Source organism: Nothobranchius furzeri, chromosome 13 (assembly GCF_043380555.1).
Source record: "Nothobranchius furzeri strain GRZ-AD chromosome 13, NfurGRZ-RIMD1, whole genome shotgun sequence".
Classification (NCBI taxonomy): Eukaryota; Metazoa; Chordata; class Actinopteri; order Cyprinodontiformes; family Nothobranchiidae; genus Nothobranchius; species Nothobranchius furzeri.
In genome coordinates, this window is record NC_091753.1 from 39,291,733 (window position 1) to 39,314,648 (window position 22,916).

A 22,916-nucleotide genomic window follows, 5' to 3' on the forward strand; every position below is an offset into this window, starting at 1 on the left:
GCCGGAGCAAAATCGGTCCCGTTGTAGTCAATCAGAGCAATTCCATTACTGCGGCCGTGCTCCGGCAGTGCGGCGCCGTGCGCCGCCCTCTGTTCCGCCAAAAATAGAATCGATCCTATTTTCGCCGGACGCCGGAGCACCTCCGCAGTAAATGGACAGAAATCACAACCGTCCAACAGGAAAAGGAGCAAGCACACTTTCCATTTTTCACAATAAATCGATAAACAAAAGGCGTTTTTTGTTTCATATGTACAGGTTTAACAACTTTTAACAATTATCAATGGTGGCTGAAGTTTAAATGCACAAAAGTAAGCCATAAATACAGTTTCTACTATCAAAGTAGTCACACTTTGTTGATCCAAACACTGCTGATCTCTCTACACAAATGATAGGCAGATTAAACAGTTCATGCCGATGCTTCTCCCACACAACGGGTGTTTGGATCTAACTTCCGCGTTTATTGCTCGGACTGTATCGCAAGATCTCGAAAATCCCGCGCATGCTTGTTTGCCCACCTCAGGTCTCCGCACCGGAGCGGAGCCGTTGTAGAGCGGGTACCAGTAAAAATTGAGTTCGGAAGCGAGCGGCTGCGGAGGGCGGGGGCGGACCGGAGCGGAGGTAGTGGAATTTGGGGGTAAGAGCGCGCGCTGCGCAAACTCCGGCGCCCCAGAAATGAGCGCTGCCTCCTCTGTGATAAAAACTTTTAAGAGGTTTTATAACATTTTTCATTCCAGGTCAAATTAAGATATTAGCTTCTATTTTGGGGGGGGACGTATTAAAGTCGGGTCCGCTCCAGCCAGTGACTCCGAACCTGACTACAGCTCCTGTTACTGCAGCATTTGTTATTCCAGTCCGCGTGGCAGCGGATCGCAGATTCAGCCACACCATAAAACAGCAATAAGTCGGTCTGAGGCAAAAGTGAACCTCATGGCTTTTCCATATTTTCCCCTATAGACATTTGATTACGCACAAGTAGGTGATCAGTTCAGGTTTACGCAGAGCAGAAGGAAGGAGAGCGCTCTGGCCGCACAGGTTAAACGTTCCTACTTTAAGAAAACCATTAAATTGCATTGTTTATGTTCTACCTGGGCACTCTAAATATTTATTTAAAATTAAATCAAAGGAAATCGTAATGGTATCGAATGTTTATTAATTACTATTTAAAAAATGAAAGTGATGGGGAAAAAGGTCGATCATATTTTTTTAACCCTGTCTGTTTAGCTTGACGTCTGATATATATATATATATATATATATATATATATATATATATATATATATATATATATATATATATATATATATATATATACATATACATATATACATATATATATATACATATACATATACATATACATATACATATATATATATATATATATATATATATATATATATATATATATATATGTATATACATATATGTATATATATATATATATATATATATATATATATATATATATATATATATATATATATAGTATATATGTATATATATATATATGTATATGTATATATATGTATATGTATATGTATATATATATATATATGTATATGTATATATATATGTATATATATGTGTATATATATATATATATATATGTATTAGGGTTGTCACGGTAACCGGTATAGCGGTAAACCCCGGTAAAAAAGTTGACAATAAAAATAACCGTCCAGTTTTTAAAAAACTATATTATCTCGGTGGGTTTACCGTGACCGCGGTTTTGGCGCGGTGACCCTTACCAGCCACCGTCGCTTCAGCTGAAGTTCCCGCGGCGCGCACACGCACTTTTTAGTTTGCAACGGCACCAAAACTTTGAAGCTGAAATAATGGCCGAAGGAGGAGACGGCAGCGCCCAGGACATCCATCAGCCCTCAAAGAAGACTAAATCGGAAGTATAGGCATATTTTGGATTTCTGAAAAATGCTGAGGGACAGTTAATAGAAGACGGCTATCCCGTTTGCAGAACGTGCAGGAAACAAGTGTCTGCAAAAGGCAGCAACACTTCGAATCTCATGGCACATCTGCGTGACCATCACCCACGTCTCCACAGCCAGTGCAAGGTAAGTCAACATGAGCATTTTAGCTTAAATGCATGACGCGAGGACTTTTGGCTGAGGGAGAATGCAACGAGTCACTATATCCTGCAGCCGCAGCGTCCTCTGCCAGCATTTAAACCGTGTCACGGACACCCTGTTGCTGGATGAAGCATCTTATTTGTTGATGATGAAGAGAAATATACAATTAGTTCCTTGTCATTGATTTGTTTACTTGTTCAATGCCATTTATACTTGAACATTTGGATTTGATTACATAGTGTAGTAGTTATTTTAGTAATTTGTTTAAAGTGGCTATTTATTTTAAATACATATTTTTTAAGGTTGACTTGTACAGTGCTCAAGTCAAGTGTGGACTGGAGTTTTAGATTTTCATTTTGATAATGAAGAAAACAAGTATATGAGAAAACAAGTGGTGTTTCTTTGATTTGTTTACATATTGTTTATGTTTCGAATGTTTGGATTTGTATAATTTAAACCTGCACTGACTACTGTAACACGTTCCAGAAAAAGAAGATATTTGTTCCTTTACTTGTGAAAAGTTGCACTTTTGCTAAGGCTTTGTGTTATTTTAGGTTTAATAAACACTGTTAAACCTTTTCAAAACTATTTCAGTTTGTGTAGAACAGGACTATCAATGCTTTCTGAACATATGCAACACCGTTTAAAAAATACCGCGATAATACCGAAAACTGTGATAATTTTGGTCACAATAACCGTGAGGTTAAATTTTCATACCGTGACAACCCTACTAGACACACCACGGCCTCTGGATGCACCATGGCTTTGAGATGATGGTGGGCATCTCCTTTTTGCACCACGTCTTGAAGATGCAATAGGAGGTTCAAACTCTTCCTCTGAGGATTCCTCAATCACTGAACTCTAAATTGTATTAGAATAAAAAAAATTATACTAATATAAAAAGTACTCTTGCATATTAATCAATTTTGACACAGATCAGGTTTACATCTAGTCAAAATTTGGGCTAAACCAACAATAAACAGAAACCCTATGAAAACAACCATGATTATAGGAGGACTACACAGAATGCAGTGTTTATTCATGATTTCCACACAAATTATTTATATGCTTTGATATATTCATCCCATCTTGAATGGCAAAGCAATTAAAAATAAGCTAGTTACTTGTAATAAAATGCTAACAATTTGATAGGATTAATTTTATTTACAATATAGATTGCCAACTGTTACTGGTATTTTAAAATATAAATATATTTATAGATATTCTTTATAAAATGCCTTTTGTAAACAGTAAGTGTTTAATGTGCTGGTTAAATACAACTTTCTTACCTCAGATAACTCCATTGCTAACACTAGCTCAGCTCTATTACAAGAAGCAATGCTCCGATGTTGACTCTGCTTTTCCTGCGCGTGCACATTGGGAGGCGTGGCTTTCGGCTCTTTCAGGAAGGGCGGGGGAGTGAGCAACAGCCAATTTAAAAATCTCCTCACCCTGACGGCGTCATCCTGCGGACTGTGCCTTTAAAGATTTTAAAGTGTCAGAAGAATGATCAGATTTTAGGAATCGGTGCATGAAAGAAACCTGATTAAAACCAGCTGACCAAATGTTTACAGCATTTAGGATTGATTTGTAAATGAGAAGATTTACATAAGATGTGATGAGACACCAGGAGGTGGAGGTGTTTAGTTCCATTAAAGCTGAGTGTGTTTCTGCACCACAGGATTGTGGGTAATTAGTTTAATGAATGCATTCTGCTGCTTGAACGCTCAGTTTGCTCCTGAGGAGACTCTTGTGTTGGTTTTGTTTCTATCTTCAGTCTCACTGAGCTCTGCTGTCACCTCTTCTCACATCCTGGTGACCTGTCCACAGCTCCGTCTGAAGGTCACTCTGGTCCTCCGTTAGAGACGAGGGAGGAAATGAAACTCTGATTGTTTGTGCCGGTCTCTTCCAGCTGATGGACGTAGTGACTGATGGTTTTTAGTTTGTGGCACTCTGAAGACGGTCTGTCCATGGAGACAACTCTTCCATCTATCAATGTGACGGACACACTCTTCAACACGACTCTTACTATCACTCCTTTCACTCAGTACGTGTGTGTGTGTGTCCTTTGTTAATCTGATTACAAATGAGACGATATTTTCCCAACATCAGGAGAGTAAATAAAGATTTGGGAGTTCACAGAGCTCTGATTTCATCTGGATTTATATTCTCTGGACCAAACTTCAGAAGCCACCAAGGAGCAATTTTCAGCTCCGATCGCAGCTCGTTCATCACCGTCTGATTGCTGTGTCACTGTTATCTTTGCTTGTTGGCGGCAGACGAGCCTCAGCTGAAGGCCTCCATAAGAATTTCTTACCTGCAGCCTGTAGGGGTGTAGGGGTGTGTGTGTGTGTGTGTGTGTGTGTGTGTGTGTGTGTGTGTGTGTGTGTGTGTGTGTGTGTGTGTGTGTGTGTGTGTGTGTGTGTGTGTGTGTGTGTGTGTGTGTGTGTGTGTGTGTGTGTGTGTGTGTCTGTCTGAATTACGGAGCCGTTTTGTTCCATCACCAGCGGACTGTCATCTTCTCACCTCAGATTCTCTAACAGCTCCGGGGGAAAAGACAGAACGCTGCCGAGCCGCTGATTCAGTTTGTTGCAGGAACCGTTTAGATCTCAGATCTTCACACCTTCAGGCTCTGGATCCATGGAGGAGAAAACACTGGTCTTTGTTACTGGGAGATTCAATTATTTAGACTGGGTTTTAATTATGTAAAGGTTTTGTGTTCTATGTGTGTTAAAGTTTGAGTTCCACGTTTATCAGCCTTGAAGGTTCATTTCACTTTCCCTCAGTTAAACATGTTAACCTCAGCTTTCATTGAACTTTGACCCCTGTGTTATTGCTTGTTTTAGCTGAGCTTCACCTGCATTGACGCCTGTCTTTGTCTGCTCCTTAAAGTGTGAAATTTCTCATTTTTAACCCCAGTTGATTTATTTTTGTTCCTATAACGTCTGAAACAAGTCCCACCTGTAAGAGTTATCATCTACTTTTAAACGCTTTCCTCCCAGATTCCCTCGGGTTCCTGATTACTTTCTTATCCACTCACATATTTATTGGTAAAACTTCAGAACCCGGATGATAAAAGTCGACACTCAGGCAGATTTTTGACGTTCGGTTCTGAGCCACTGAGGCGTGTGAACATAAATTTGCACATGCAAACACAAGATCTGTCAGCAGTTTCCAAAGATCTTCTTCCTGTTTAATATTATTATTCTGCAGTAGCTTTATAAAGCTCAACCAGTGACTCAGCTTATCTTCTAATGACCTGACATATTTAATAGGAAGAGTTAGACACAAACAGGGCTGCAGGATGGCGTCCCAGCTGCCGTCCTGCTGCTCTGGAGAGCGTGTTTAATGATAAGGAGACTGCTGAGAAAAGAGAGAGGAGTTGTGTGTCGACATCTCAAACACCCAGAGGGCTATAAAGCAGGAACTCCACTGTGGTGTGTGTGTGAGACTTAACACCTTCCAGAGCACCTGTGTGTGTTTTGTTCAAGTATAAAATGTTGGTCTTTAACTGAAGTTATCAGTGTGCAAACAGACTTCTTGTGGCGCGGGAATAAGACGCTGCTTTTAAAGTCTGCACCACTTCATAGCTTTAGACTAATGGTTTTATTTCTATTTGGCTCCCGAGTGCAAAATAACCTGGGTGAAGTTTTTCTTTAAGATTTAACTTTCGTGGACGACAGGGCTTCATAATTCCTCTCTGTGTTACTTTTTATTAGAATTTTAACTTAAAAAACTTTTTTGTGAAAATGCTTCGGAAGGATTTTCTTTTTACCAGCAGAAAGTTTTTCACTTTTTAACAGCAGTTTAGTTCTCATTTCTGAAGCTCAGCAAAGTTTTGCTTATAAACAAGCTTTAATACAAATTTAATGGAGCCTCTTAAACCTGAAGAAGCAGGGACAAACAGAAATAGAGGGAACATTGACAAATAAAAGCCAGAGGAGTAGAAAGGAAATCATGTTGGCCTGATAACAAACAGAAAACCCTGTTTTTATTTATTGCAGATCAGTTTTACAGGTGTGATTGATGTCCCTCAGAAGGATTTTATTAGTCTGTGCTTGACCGGGTTTACATCAAAGGACAGAGAATCTGCAACATTTATGATTCTCACTCCAGCAAAGCCTCTCAGCATTAAATTGAGTTTATTTTAAATATAGAAACCTTTATAATATTACACACACACACACACACACACACACACACACACACACACACACACACACACACACACACACACACACACACACACACACACACACACACACATCAATGTGAGTCTGGAAGTGAAATAAATTTTGCAGAACACAATCACATTTATCTGTGCTGATTACAGAAGTAAAAATGCCCCCAAAATGCTCTTTTTGGGCTCAGAAGAAATATTCAACAATAAATATTGTTTCACATCTGCAGAAAATTAGAAAGAAAATGAATGTTGACAAAAGTAAATGATTATTGTGTTATTATATTTATTCATAAGTGGAAAAATTAGATGGAAAACAATATTATTATTATCATTAAGCACAAAACAGACATAAATAAACTAACAGTCGAGCAGGCTGTAACAAGGTGTGTGTGTGCTGCAGCTACAGCAGATGATAACTCTTGCTGTTTCTGATTTTAGCTCCTGGCTCTGATTCAGATCCACTAATCTGAGTTTTTACTGAAGCCAGTAAACCTGATGTGAACTACGACCTCCAGTCAACATGTAGGAAGGTTCTTCGTCACGTTAAATCTTTAGACGGGTTCTGTGAAACAATCCCATAAAATGTTCAAGGGGCTCAGAGTTTAGGATTTATTACAGGAGAAGTTTAAGATCACACCTCCTCCTCTGGACCTTGGTCATCTCCCTGTTGCATTGTGACTCTACCATCACTAGATAGTCGGTGTCATGCAGTTCTAACTGTGTTTATAGGAGAATCCATATGTGATGCTGCGGCAGAACCACCAGGAACTGGAGGGGAACGACCGCTATGAAGGTTTCTGTGTGGACATGCTGAAGGAGCTAGCAGACATCCTCAAGTTTAAGTATCAGATCCGGCTGGTGGCGGATGGAGTTTATGGGGTTCCTGGAGCTAACGGGACGTGGACCGGCATGGTTGGAGAGCTCATCTCAAGGGTAAACAAACACACATCAATACACACCTGCAGTGAGACACAATGATGACGTCATTGTTTTAGTTAGAAGGGAAATCACCATCTAAAGTTCTCCACAGTGATGCTAAAAACCCAAAATACTCAGTTCATGACAGATTCCCTCTATCTCCCACTCAGCAGTTGGTCTTTTCTGCTCTAATATTGTTTTTTAAACCAGTCACCGCTTGTTGGTGGCTCGTTTTCTGTCAGCCTCTTTCTTTAAGCTGTCTGGAGTGACCTAAACAGGCTCTCCCCCTGAATCCATCCACGCTGCTGCTGCTGGTGACTCTCAGAGCGATGCTGATGTACTCGTGGTTATGCTGTACCTCGCTGTGAATAGGCTGATAAGGTTATAAAGGGGGATGAGAATGGGCAGGGCCTCATCTGTGAGGAGAAACCTCAGCTTGTTGGTTTAAGGATATAAAAGGAGTGTGTCACAGTAAACAGATCCAGGATCAGGATAAAAGATGCAGGATGAAAAACACTCTTCTAGCAGCAGAGGAGGACATTCTGAGGACATCTGGACACCAGATTTCTGTGTCTCTGCTGGACGACTCAGGCTGAATAATGTTTCTTTGAATCAGAGATTTATTTTGACTTTTGTCACAAGGATCAGAGAGAAGTCCCTGTTCAGAATAATCTGGTTTCTTTCTGAATTAATCTGAACAAGTTGAGTTTAATTCATCTCATTCATTCACAGGTTTTCTTTTTACTGGATCAGAACAATATGAATAAAAAACAGAGGAAACGGGTTTAATGCAGCACTAAACAGCTGATCTTTGATGATAGCAGGCGAACAAAAACGTCTAATAATGTCTATTAATGTTATATCTGGAGTTAATATTTCAGCAGCTGTAGATTTGTTAGAATCACCTGGATGGTTGTCAAGTCCTGCACACTTTTGCGCTTTCCTAGCCTGGCAAGCCAGACTAAATAAATGTATTATTTAGTCTGGCAACGCTCCATTGACAGCTCTCGGTTGTGGGGCGGGTTCTACCGTTGTCTTTCAAATGATCTCCGCATGCTACTGGACAATGAATGTGACATACTCACCGCAACAGCTATCGGTAAATGAGGCAGTCCACAGTTGAAGGAGAAAACACATAATTTTTTCTGAAAAAAAAGCACTTAAATACATCTATCTGCTCCTGATTCTAATGACGCCCAAGTTCTAATAATCCAAAATTGATGTAAAAGCCATTTCAAACGAGCTGCCGCCATCTTGTTTCACTCTGTTGCATCATCCCACCCACCAGGCATATAGAGTGCCCTGATTGGTCCACAAAGCGGATAAAGCTCTGTGGTTTGTTCACTAAGCAGATAGAGCACTTTGATTGGTCCATAATGGTGGACCAATCACAGCTCTTTATGTGTTTGAAACCCTCTAGATAGCTGTGACTGGCCAGCCAGAATGCTGTTGGGGCTGCAGAGGTTCCAGTGGAGCGTTCCTAGACCAAACTTTGCAAAGCAAGAATTTGGTCTAGTTCACCAAGCTAGTGCCTTCCCACTTGAGAGGGATAAACATCCACCCAGAGTGGAGGAACTGGATTTCACTCAGAGACTGAAACGATGCTCTACTTTTTGCTTTTATGTTTATTTTTCAGCATCTCAGGTCAGGTCAGGTGAAAAACCTTCAAACAAGCAAACATATACCCTTAAATGAGTTTTACATAGTTTCATTATTTTTAGCATTAACTTTATACAGTGTTAACAAACATCCAATAATCATCAATAATATCAATAATACATCTGCTATTGAAATCTAATCACAGAACCCAAAAATGGACAAACCATTTTGGGAGCAGATTTATCACCACATGAAATATTAAGAAACCCACCACAAACAATTTGCTACAAGCATTTTCTGATTCTATAAGTAAAGAAACAGAGTAATTATCTCACTACTTGGCAAATAACCACAATGTTATGGTGAAACCAAACAAATCACACAAAATCTTCATTGTTTGGGCCACGCCTAGGCAAACCAACAATCAGGTCAACAGTTTCTTATTTAACCAGCAGCAAAGTCCATACACAACCAGCAGATGTTATAAATTTATCTTACCTGCTGCCTCTCTGATATTGGTAGATGTGTTTAGTTCTGAACAGACTTTTTGAATGACTGACTCAGAACACCATGCTCTCTGGTAAAGTTACCTCTCAGAGAGTGGTGCATCACCTTTAATGTCCCTGTGGAACCCCTTCTGCTGAAGATGGTTCCTACTCTGAAAAAAATCCAAGTTTGACTTGACAATGGTTGATTTTTGTGTTTTTCCTTGAGCAGGAAACAGGACATCAGACTTTCAAATGATGGAAATCAAATATTTTCCTTCCAAATCTGAGAATGGAGCTTTGGTCTGAGCTTGTAGGAGAAGTCAGTGAGGGAACATTTAAAGGTTAGAGTGTGTGTGTTGACCAGGGACGAAATTTTGATTTCAGAAGTGGGGGGGACACAGCAGGCTTGTGCGGATTTGGGGTGGGGGGTGTTATGTAAATACCCCTTGACACGTCACGTGCCCATCTCAATAATTTTTCCATCCTCATATATATATATATATCAAAGTTAAAAAATGTACAACTCTATTATTATTTTTATTTATTATCATTATTGAAGTGCAGTTTTGGCTGTTGACAAATGATAGGCCATTGTATTTATTGTTTTGGGTCTTTTTTATTGTTTTTGGTGCAACATTTTCTAACAGGGAGTGAGATTCCTTTTTTATTCAATTTTTGTTTGTTATTTTTATTCATTTAGAAGTTCTGGTTCTGGACATTTCAATGTTAAATGAAGGTTTATTTGTTGCATTTTAAAGGGTGTACTTGCATTATTATGATATATTAACATTATATTAGTGGTTATTTTGGTCTAGATAATGTTGACAATATCGTTTATCATCAACAATTTGTTGGACAAAATATCGTCCAGCAAAATTTGTTACATTCCCAGGCCTAGTCAAAAGTATAAAAATTATTTATACATAAACGGTCCCTCCTGAGATCTGGCCGTTTGTTCATTTGCTGTGTTAGAGGACATGCTGAACTAATGTTTTACACATGATCATCACCCTAACATTTGAGTGTATAAAAACATATTAAATATGTTTTTTCCCTTAAAAGTGTTTAAACAGTTGTTGCATTTCAACACACAAAAATTAAATGGAAAAAATAAGATAAATCTAATGAAAAGTGTACATCTTTGACATTAAGCTTAAAAAAATCTGTTGACGATGATACTGTTCATTTTTCAGAGCTTTTTAATGTGAACATATACATTGCAATAGATAAGTTTACAATAAAGTTAAATGATAAAAGTTTTGAAGTTACACTTCTACTACTACTACTACTAGTAATAATAATTATGATGATAATAGTAATAATAATAAAACAATAATTATAATAATACGAATAAATTGTGTCTGAGGAGTCAGTTATGTGGAGGAGATGAGTTTGTAAAAGTTAGTTTTGAGTATGTTTGTGAAGGAGGAGGTGAGTCTGAGCTTAATGCAGGTCTGTCACATGTTCCAACTTACGTTTAGACTTTGAAAGAAGTCTCTTATATCCACTTTTCGTTTTCTTGACATGCTGCCTCCTGGCTGTGCCTAACTACCAAAGACTCACAAATGAACACTTATTCAAATGTTATGTAATGGAAGCTGAGCTGAGCTCTGATATTACACAGCGTCTAGTTGACGATGTGACTCAGTACCGGTGTTCCCTAGCGGCTCCAAACTAGCAAAACAACGTGAGCACGTTCTGACTGTTTCCAACTTGAGTGACAGCAGCAACAGCCAATAATACGTTAGCAAGTATCAGCAGAGCCAATAGATTAGCTTTTGGGCGGGTCTAATAGGAAACCGGTTTCCGTTTCGGTCCTAGTGCTCAACCAAATCCATTTAATGGAGCGTAACATTGTTTTTGGACGGAAAAAAGTGCAGGGGACCAAAACTGCCTTTTGAAAAAGTGGGGGGGACATGTCCCACCCGTCCCCCCCCAAAATTACGTCCCAGGTGTTGACAGAGCACTTTAAACTTGTTCTAAATGTTAGAACAATCATAGAAAATCCACGTTTAAACCAAAACAAAGCTTTATGTGTGTCAGTTGTCCTCCCTGATTCCTTCACACAGAAACAGTCTCAGATCTGAGTTGGGTCTGCACCGCTGCTGCAGCTCTCCCCTGTCCTCACCCCCATCTCCCCAATCCTCTTAGTCCTCCTGCAGCAGACAAAGAGCCATGCTTTACTGCTTTCACTCTTCGTTCTGCGGGGACAGGAGAAATCTCTGCAGCTGCACTTTGCTCGCCTTCATTATTAGTAGAAATCCAGCTGCAGCGACCATTTCTGCCTGTCTTTTAGCAGACTTTGCTGTGTCAAGTGATTTCCCTTGATGGTTTCTTCTGGACAGCCAAAATAGTTTTCTAGAGATCCCCACCACCACTGCCACCACACACACACACACACACACACACACACACACACACACACACACACACACCAGGCAAAAGCTGAATAATCCTCTCCACAGATTGCTGCTGTTGGTGGACAAAGAGGCTAAAAAACACAAAATGAGGGTTTTGGAGTTTTAGCTGCAAAACCTCCTCTTATGTCACCCTTGTGGTGTTAAGTGGCTGAGTCATAGACATGATGTAATTCCTTTGATCTGGTTCCATGTGTTCACGGTGTCTTACCTATCAGAAAGCCGACCTGGCGGTCGCAGGACTGACCATCACTGCAGAGCGTGAGAAGGTGATCGACTTCTCCAAACCCTTCATGACCCTTGGAATAAGCATCATGTATCGTGTTCACCTGGTGAGTACACACACACACACACACACACACACACACACACACACACACACACACACACACAAAAGCTCTCTCAGACAGATTATCACAGCAGGCCCTGGGCCATGTCTAATAGCTGGGAAAGAACCACTCTCCCCTCTTTTCTCTCTCTCTCTCAGTAATTTCTCCTCTTTGGCGTTGGCTCTGTTGGCTAACCCTTCCACCTCTTCACTGCTGTGTTTTCCTTCCCCTGTGAGCTCTATTCTTCCTGATTTACTATTATTCCCTTTCTTTATTTCTCTTTTTTTTACTTTAAACATCCTAACAGATTCCAGTTCTTTTCTACTTCTTGTTTTGTCCTCCTGCTCTTTGGCCTCCGTCCTCCAGCACCAGATGGTGTTTTATAGTGTGAACTTCTAAATGAATGGAGCAGTTTCACACTCTTTCTCTGCTTGCTCTCTGATTATAGTTTGTCGTCTTATTCACACAAGCAGATCCATCCATGTGCAGCCGAGAGCCAGCCTAGGGACAAAACGAATGAAACAACTGCAGCACAGGTGGAAATGAACCAGTGTTCACTTGGCCTGTGGCTCATTAATCATCAGTCCTACCCAAAAACCCAAAGTGACACCACTGGACCCAGTGGTACCGACCACAGTCCCCACTAAGATGTTCTGGGAGTGTGTCTGAGCTGACAATGCAGCAACCCAGAGGGGCGTTTACTCACATTTCTGTCCCATCTTGTTGTTCCCACTTCCTGTTGGAGCTCAGCTCCAGTACAGTAAGATCCAGGGACTGGACTCGGCACCAAGAGCCTTAAACGGGCAGCTGGGCAGCGCATGACCTGAGAGGGGAAGGCAGGTGGCAGCACGAGGAGATGATGTGGAGCTGTTGTCCCCACAGAGCTGGAGCCGAGACAGAGAGATGAATGAGCTCAGCCTCGACCCAGATGATGCTAAACTTCAGAGTGAAAGGTCACTTAAAGAGAAGTGGAGGCTACAGCTGAGAGAAAAGAGGATCAAAGATAAAGAAGGCCAGCATCTCCATTTCCCTGAGCTCTCTTTACTCTCTCGTTGCCCCTTGGCATTCTCACATCTGATTCACTCTCTGGAAAAATCCAATATTTGAATTTCTGTGACTGAACATATTTAGCTCTAATCCACTGACTATTGATCAGAAACACCGTGATTTCAACAGGGAGGTGAGCTGCTCATTTCAAACTTATGATGAAATTTTCAGTCAGATCAATAAGAATGGTGAAAGTAATAAAATAAAGTGGTTGGCTGGCTGTTATTTACCGTCTAATTTCCACTATCAGTGTCAGTTTGCATGTATTCCTTTCTCTTCTCTGTTTCTGTGTGTCGCTGATGTCAGATTATTGCTCTTTATGGATTTTGTCACTGATTTCTGTAGCCAGATATGAATCAGATGTTCTGATCGAAGCAGACAGCAGCTCCTGGAGAAAAGAGGCCTGATCCTGTAAATCTGCTCATTTCTAAAGTTGTTTTAAACTCCTGAACCTGAAACAGAATCAAAGCAAAAACACATTCAGACTAAAGCTGCACTGGTTTCTGTTCTGTACAACCTGCTAACGGCTGCAGTCACACTTTCTGTGGAGCATCAAGGAAAACTGTGAACAACAACGTTTAATTACCTGGGGTGTGATTTCATGTTACTTTACACAAAACATGAGGAACTTTGTTCTCTGTGGTTGAACTGACTCGACGACGGGAAATACCGAAACAAGTCTCAGACTGTCTGCATCGTCTCTGCAGCAGGAAAGCGAAACCTCTTCCTGCTTCCAGCTGAACTTTGGCAGGTTGAGGACTGGCAGCTGGCTGATTTAGTCATACAGCAGCAGCAGCAGCTTTTAAATGAGCGGGTGTCTGATACATGGATAGAAGTCAAACCAGTTCAGAGAATGGTTCATCTGAACCTCATAAACCTTCTGCTTCTTTATATTTAGCACATCTACTAAACCAACCTTTATACAACAGTAGTTCAATCTGATGATGGAGTCTAATCAGACACAAGTTCACTGGACATGAATAAAATCTGCTCCAGATTCAGCATCTGCTCTGAGGACAGAACATGTGTACAAATCACCCTGACATGAAGCCAGGCAACCTGGCGAGCTGAGAGGCAGCAGGATGCTGTTGTGAAAATGACCCACTGACCTCGGCCAAATCAACAATTCTCCACAAACCGCAGCAGCGGTTTTATCCTGTGTAACATCTGACAGCATCTGCTCTGACACAATCAGCACTGAGCACATTTATCAAAAAGATCAGAGTTAAAGACCCAAAATGGAGAAAGAAGAGGAGAGGAGAGGAGAGGAGAGGAGAGGAGAGGAGAGGAGAGGAGAGGAGAGGAGAGGAGAGGAGAGGAGAGGAGAGTGGAAATAAAAGGAGGAGTGAGATTATGAGAGCAGGTGAGAGTTTAAACGACAACAGGAAGTCTGTATTCAGGAGATGCAACACTTTGTTGCCTGAGGGGGAAACAAGATGGTCTGAATACCAAAAGGCACAATGACAAGGTGAAATTCATGACAGGAGAACTTCAGCAGCTCCTTCAGCCACCCCTCCTGTCATGTAGGACCCCCACCCCCACCCCCACCCCGAGAGGGAGAGGAGGAAGACAAGTGTCAGCTGGAACAAGGACGCTGGAGGGTAAAAGGAATATGTTTTAATTTGTGTGCTAAGAGCAGAAACAGAGAGACTTACTGCAGAAAGACGCAGTTTTTAGATGTTATATTTGTTACTGAATTCTCATAAAAGCAGGTCATAAAAGATTCTTCGCCACCTTCACCTCGTCTGCATCTTTTCACATCCTTTGATTTGCTTCTTAACATCCTAACAGAACGATAAACATCCAAAAAATGATTCACTGCCTCAATCAATCAAGTCTTTTCCATGCAGGAGAAAGTGTTTATGTGTGAAGAGACAGGGTAACTTATTGCTTTAGTCGACACGCCCAAATGCACAGTTGTGTTTTTCAGATCAAACTCATCAAAATAGCTGTTGATGTTTGGTTGTTGTCATGGGTAACGACTAGAGCTGAAACAACTAATCCATTTAATCGATTATAATCGATTATTAAAATAGTTAACAACTTTTTTAGTCATCGATTAGTTGTTTAATAATCATATTTTACCGCATAAAGTCTATTTATTACCACAATCTGACATCGGTTACAATCTGTTACATTTGCCGCCAGTGTATGGCAGTAATGAGCCACTGATCTACCAGTGGAGCCGTAGAAGAAACGAGCCAATAAGTGCCCTCGGTTTTCACGATGTAACACGTTACTGACGCTTGCTGTGAGAGATGGCAGAACAAGAAGAAATACGGAAGAAAAATAGAAGCGACAAAACTGAAGAGAAACCCCGGACAAAAACCTCACGAGTATGGGAGCACTTCACTCTAGATGCCATGAAAAGACGGGTGACCTGCAAAATATGCAAAAACCATCTAGCATGGCACGGAAGCATGACGTCTCTAAGTGAACATTTGAGACGAAAACATGTGGGGGCTGAAGCAGCAGAGAAAAGTCCGGTAAATCCGGTAAGTAACAGAAAATAAACAAGCTAACGCAGATCAAATTTGTGAGCTGAGTTCGTTATAGTGGATGTTAAACATGTTTTTTTGCCGCGTCAGTCTACGGTGTTCTACTTCTGATTGACTAAATGCAATCGTGAATCTCCTCCGTGTTGTGTATAATGCGCTTGCCAAATTTAGCACGTCTGTTTATAAGAATGTTCTCGTTAAGAGAAAAACGGCACAAACCCATAACGATGTTCCTCATTCAAAAAAGGACAACTCCGCGGAGAAAAATATACAGACGAGCTATGTCCAGGTGAATATAACGCGGCATAGTTGTACGCTTTCAATTTTTAAATACAGGAGAAATTCAGAAAGTCATTTTTTTTACTATTAAAAGGCTGTTTTACTGTCTAACGCTGTAAAATGCCTCACAACACATTTTTGTCAAAATAAATGATCACTGTATATTGTTAATTAATTCAAATAATGTAATATTGATTTAGTGTTGTAGTGTGTGTGCTGCTTTATTTTATATGTGTACTTATTTCAGTCTATTTGTGTTTCTTATGCAGAAAAAAACAAGCAACGATGGACAACTACATGGGGAACAAGACACTCACCCCCCAGCAATGCATACCACTTACAAATTCTATTCTAGATTCTACATTATTTTTTATGGAATTTACCTCTTATATTTTGATGCCAAAAAATTATCCTGGACTGATATTTTGCACTGTTTAGCTCATTTTACACCGCTGACTGTGTTCATGTGCAATAAAATAGATTGCAGTCAACTGCACAATTCTCTTATGTTTTTCTTTTTCTTAACTGAAATGTATTCATCACTTGTATAGGTTAAATAGCTAAACAATAACAAACCGATTAATTGATTAATCGAAAAAATAATCGACAGATTAATCGATTATGAAAATAATCGTTAGTTGCAGCCCTAGTAACGACCAGCTGATGTCTGTTTGGATCAGAGCTGCTCCCTTTGCTCTGGGTTGTCCGAGCTGGTCCTGGGTCAGCCCTGCTGCAGATGACTGACAGCACAGACAGCTGCTGACAAGATTTAAAAGAAGAAAAAAGAACCCATCTGGTTCTGACAGACCAATAAAGTGATTACACCACCAAGAAGAGAGTTTGAGCCCATCTGAAGGTTTCTGTGGGAGTCCTGGTTCTCAGACCGACTGCTTTTCTACCAAAAATGGACAAAAACACAATCCTAACAATTAAATCTGCACATTTCTGAGACGTGTTTCTAAAGCGTAACACTCAGATGGATTCAGAACTTGTTAGTTTTTAAGCAGATCTGATGATCAGAAGATGAGAGACCCTGTTTAGAGTTCTCCTGGTGGTCTCTCATCAGGCCCAGAGGTTTTCAGATTGACCTCACAGCTCATTTCCTGTTAATGGCTGAATTTTCTGATGTTTCTCGGTTTAAATTAAAAATCCAGATGAGTTTTGGTTCCCTGAGCCCTCCCTCGGTCCAAACTAAATTTGACCCTTCAGCCTCCAAAGGCTGGATTCTCTGGGCAGTCGTTGAACTCGTGTGTTTGATGTTTGGGGCCGAGCAAGAAGAGCAGAGTGATTTTATCAGAACCAGAGTGAGAGTGGAGCAGAACCAGCCGACCACAGCAATGAAATCAGAACAATAAGCTGAAAGATGTTAAAACCCTCGTCAGGGCTGAGAGGAGCTGCAGTCCAGTGATAAACATCTGTTGGTTTGTCAGCATCAGCTTTTCATGATTGTCTGTTGGAAACTTTGATTTATTTGATCCAGTTTTATGCTGATTTGTCCTTTCTTGTATACTATATTTGGAATTTATTCTACCAGAGCAAACATCTTGTTATGTTTTGTAAATGTGGGAAATGTGAAGCCGTTCCCTGTGAGTGCTCATTACTGCGTCTGCTGCAGAAGCACCCTGGATGATTTCCCCTTCGACTCCTGAAAACAAAAAAGGTCCGCCTGAATCCAACAGCAAACAAATTACAGCAGCAAAGTCAGGACTTCTGAGCATCAGCACTCCTGCTGGTTCACCATCACACTTCTCTGCCATCTGTCAGCATGGGACTCCCACATCCCCTCACTCTGTTTTATCTTTACAATGGTTCCTCAGTGGAAACTTAAGAAGTGGCCACATGTGGCCAGTCATTCACAAAATGCATCTTCAGCATGAACCAACAAACAGGAAGTCTCCTGTCCGCTCATCCTGCTGTTTCTCCAGCTGAAGACAACTTGGCAGTTTCCTCTCTTTCCAGTGACACACTGCCTCTAAGAAGGCCATCGTATGTTTCATTTCTCTACTGGTCCAGGTTCAGAAAGCTGTATCTCCTGTTTGGCACTCAGTCAGGCTAGAATGAAAGTGATTTGACACATTAATGAGTTTTCCTCTCTGCACAAGTCTAACTCAGGATGTTTGTATCACAATAAACTCCCAACAAGACCGTTTACCTCAGATTTAATTTGACGATGCTCAGAACTCCATCTCTTTAGTCTCTGCAGTGTTCTGCTCTGTGAGGTCTCACAGGAACTCATAACTGAGTAGATCCCCATTAAAGTGACTTGAGTTTGCTCCTTTTACCTACAGAAATGGGAGATGAGCCATTTCTACTGGACGTGTTGTACGTTTGTGTCGTCTGTTGGTTGTTCGATCACCTCCACTCTCCAGTCGACACCTCTGTCTCAGATTAGTGGACAGATGGTGGATGTGCATCTGTGTGCAAACAGCTGATGTTTTCTTATCAACAGCTCATAAGCTGAAAGAAAAACAAAATGAGCAGAAAGTCACATAAATAAACACACACTCACCCTGATGCTCGTTCATCAGTAATTGGTTTCATTCAGAGGATAAAAGCTGCTGATGATGAAACCTTAGAACTGACCCTTCATATTCTCATTGGTCTGACGTTAACAACCTTATTTTATCAGCTTTATCTACTGTAACCATTACAAGCTGATAAATAACATCCCATAGCTGCTTCTCCACCACTCAAACGATTAATCTCCTTCCTCTCTGTCTCTGAGTCAGACCGCTGTGCACCTCCAGTCATGCTGGAGGTTAAGTAGAGGTCATAGAAAAGACTTCATGTTTAATGTTTGCTTAATGGTTTAGCTGATGATCTAACCTTCTCTCACTAATGTGTTCAGCCTCCAGGGAGGAGCACAAACTGCCTGTTGTCTTCTGTTCTTGATTCTGACCTCAAGGTTTTGTTTTACTGTTGAACCTGAACCTTTATGATGCAGGTTTAATACAAAAGCAAATGTACAAAAGTATAATTTACAGAAAATTGTTTATGTTTGTTATCATTGCAGTATCAGAATGTGATAAATAAATCCTGTTATCTGTAGTAGAGCTGCTGCTCTGATCATGGAAGAGTTTTATCTAAATGGCCACATGCAGATAAAACTCTGTTATTATCTCATTAAAATAGTTTATTTACCATCACAGTCACATTCTTTATCTTCATCCAAGCTAAACAGTCACCATGTTTAATGTTAAAACAAACTAAAGTGGAGCTAAAGGATCAAAAGTCAAATCAGAAACTTTTTCTAATGACTGAACTCATCTCTGACTGGATGGAGGAGACGTTTCAAACCATTCTCATGAGTTCATTAGCTCATCGTCACTTTTTACTAGAGACTATTTAACCTCTTGACCCTCCTTAAACTAAACCCCACATCAGCCGACGTCAGTGTGATCATGAAATCAAATGATTCTCTGTGTGTGTGTGTGTGTGTGTGTGTGTGTGTGTGTGTGTGTGTGTGTGTGTGTGTGTGTGTGTGTGTGTGTGTGTGTGTGTGTGTGTGTGTGTTTTCCAGGGACGTCGGCCAGGACACTTCTCCTTCCTGGATCCCTTCTCCCCTGGCGTCTGGCTCTTCATGCTCCTGGCCTACTTGGCTGTCAGCTGCATCCTCTTTCTAGTGGCGAGGTAAAGAGCTCAATCACCTCAGATGAGAAAGAAAAACGTTCAAAAGATGAACAAAAGGTTGTGTTCAGAGATTAGACACACAAAAAGAGTTGCAGGGGGATACACCGAGCAGGAAGCAGGTGTCTGGTCTCGCTCTCTCAAGTTTCTGTGGTTGATCGCCCCATCATGCTGGAAGATTTTCTGTCGTCAGCGGCCAGAACCGCACTGCCGCCTGCTGGTCAGGGATGGGACTGAATCTGAACTTCATCTTGATAGTTTTGTACATTTCTGTTTCAGTTCAGATCAGAAGCTCTTGTTGTTTAATAAAACTAGCAGATTGATGAATGTCTCAGTCCTGCTCATAAATTATTTTTCACATAATGTTACTATGTTTCCAGTAGAAGCAACAGAAAACACAAACACACTGCTGATGCCATTTAAATTCAGAGTGAAAACAAGGTTTATTTGTCTCTCTGGAGAGCCAAGGTGACTTTGTGCTGACTTCATTGTTGTAGTTGTTTCTCTTTTTGTTATTCATTCATTCCTCTCTCTCCATCTCTTGGGTTTTCACTCATGTTGCTTCATTCCTCCTGACTCTCTCTGTTTATATAACCTCTGCTGTCTCCTCCTACCCAGACTGACACCTTACGAGTGGTACAACCCCCATCCTTGTCTAAAGGGACGCTGCAACCTGCTGATCAACCAGTACTCACTTGGCAACAGTTTCTGATTCCCAGTTGGAGGATTCATGCAGCAGGGATCCACCATCGCTCCCAGAGCTCTGTCTACACGCTGTGTCAGTGGAGTGTGGTCAGTACTGGGACCAGTTGTCAGCATGACTGTTCTCACATTCAGCTCAGTTCTGTCTTCATTTTGCTTCATTATAAACACGTTTCATCTCTGGTTTTTACTGTTCTGCTTTTCAAACATGATCTGATCTCAACATGTCTGAGCCCCACAAACTACTTAAATCTCACATGGATCAGGCCCAAATGTCCCAAACAGGCTACTGTAATTTATCAACATCTCTTCAACCTTCCAAGTGTTGAAGGTTGAAGAGGAGCTGATCCAGAACAGTTTCCTGTTTGCTTCAGTCGAAACATCCTGACACAGCTGACTAAAGGCACTTTATGTTCTTTATGATGGAGGATGAGAAAGCTTGAGATCACAATATTGTCATCGTCCTCCATTTAACCCTTTCATTCATCCATTCACCGTGTCATCACTGAAACTTCTGCCATGTCTCCTCTCAGGTGTGCGATCGTTCTAATTGTTAGGTGTTCATTTTGGCACAACACACTAATCTGTCACTTCCAACTGTGAAATATCTCAAAGCTCAGGACTAACTTCTATAAAGGAGCCAGAGATGATAATACATGCTTTTATCTCCTCCCACTTAGACTACTGTAACAGCATTTTTACACGACGTAAAAGCGTGAAAGACCTTCTACTTGTCCAGTTTGTACAAAATTCAGTAGCCAGACTTTAAAAAAGTGCACCATCAATGTTTTAGCAACTCTACACTGGCTCCCAGTCTTCTTTAGGACTCAGTACAAGATCTTGGTCGTTACATAGCGTTACATGGTCACGCGCCCGATTATGTTGTCGATTTGCTGACTCTCCACAATCCAGGATGCTCCCTCAGATCCTCAGACCAATGGCTACTGGCAGTGCCCCGAACTAGATTTAGGAGCAGAGGTGACTGGGCCTTTCAGGCAGTGGCGCTGACCCTGTGATCTCTAACTACTATTGAGTCTGAGCTGAAAACATCTCTTTGCTCAGGCATTTTACTTATTTTATTTGACCATGTAGTTTTTATTGATTTTAATTTTTGTAAAGCTTGATTTTTGTTGTTATGCTTTACAGGTATGTGTTTTACTGCTCTTACATTAGATTTTATGATGCATCAATTTTACCTTACAAAGCTTTCTTTATGCTGATAGTCTGCATCATTATTTTGTGGTGTAAAGCACTTTGTGAATAAACAGTACCATTACTATTACTAATCCTCCTGTTAACACAATCATCCTTCATACAGCACGCCAAACGTTTGTGTTCAGAGTAACTGCCATTTCCTTTATGCTGTCATCACACACAGGTGGGCCTTTACGTTAATCATCATCTCTTCGTACACGGCCAACCTGGCTGCCTTTCTGACAGTTCAGAGGATGGAGGTTCCCATAGAGTCGGTGGACGACCTGGCAGATCAGACGGCGATAGAGTACGGCACCATGCACGGAGGGTCCACCATGACTTTCTTCATGGTGAGAGCAAACACACCTCACTTCTCTCATGTGAGCCAATTTCAGCTCAGATCATGTGATCAGTCACCAGTAATGTCATCCTCATCATGTTTTATGTGTTTACCACCTGCTGCTCACACAACCAGACAATAAGCACTCCAGCCTCGTTTATATTCTAGGTATTTGACCTCAGAGAGGAACAGATAAAGATGAGGAAAATCCGAGTGTTAGAGGAGAGAGGGACATTGAAGGATGGGATCGGAGAACAGATAAAAGACCTGTACTCTTTGATGCTTTAACATCCGCTGGACCTTGAATAGAGCAGAGGAGACTGGTTAAGAGGAAATGTAAGACAGGAGGTGATATGATTTGAAGTTTCTGCTCTGAAATCTGTAGCTGCTCAAATGGAAAAAAAGGTCTGTAAAAGAAAACTGCGATAAAGAAGATGCATTCAGGTAAATCAGTTTGAATCAAACCCATCAGTCACAGAAAGGAAAATGGTCCAAAAAGTGACAATTCAAGAGCTTTTCTGCAAATCTAAGCTTCTTTTTCTGGCCTGTGATGTAAAAGGAAATTAGAAATATTGTTTCTATTGGATGTTTAACTGTTTTTGTCACTTCTCAGTTTAAACATCCAGGTTTACCTTTACTTTAATCTCAGCTTGTTTCAGTCTGCAGAGGATGGGAAATAAACCAAAAACCAAGATTGTTTTGAAATCCTTTTTTATTTCAAAGGAAACAATTCTGCTTTTTTACCGAGGATGCTCCACGTTGAATATGGGGCCAATAAAAAAAAACTACAAAATTAACCTAAATTCTTTGATCTTATATCTGCAGTTAAACCAGATTTTGTAGACTCAAATCTGGACGTACAGATACAAAAATGTTAGCCATATCTTTTTCATTTTATCACTGAAAATGCTGAATGAGATGACAGCAGCAGCACACATTTATTTGAAACCTCAAATCTTTATGTAATACTTAACATCAGTGTGCAGTGCTCTGATCTCCAGCCCCCAGTGTTTAGAAATTAAACACCCAGGCAGACTCTTACAGAGAACATGTGACTTATGGAGCATGTTCATATTAAATAATTCAAAAGTGTGACTGATTGAAACAGTCTCCTTGGAAAAGCCATATGGTCTCAGCACAGCACAGATGGTTTGGTTGTAAATTATAGGAGAAAAACTGGTATGGCATATGTTACAAGTCATAATAAGAAT

General features: G+C 40.7%; 1 pseudogene; it reads left to right on the plus strand.

Moving 5' to 3' along the window:
• The window catches only part of LOC107380658 (glutamate receptor ionotropic, kainate 4-like), a 219,097-nt pseudogene extending 197,009 nt beyond the window's left edge, over positions 1-22,088 (plus strand).
• Positions 22,089-22,916: the final 828 nt, after the last annotated feature.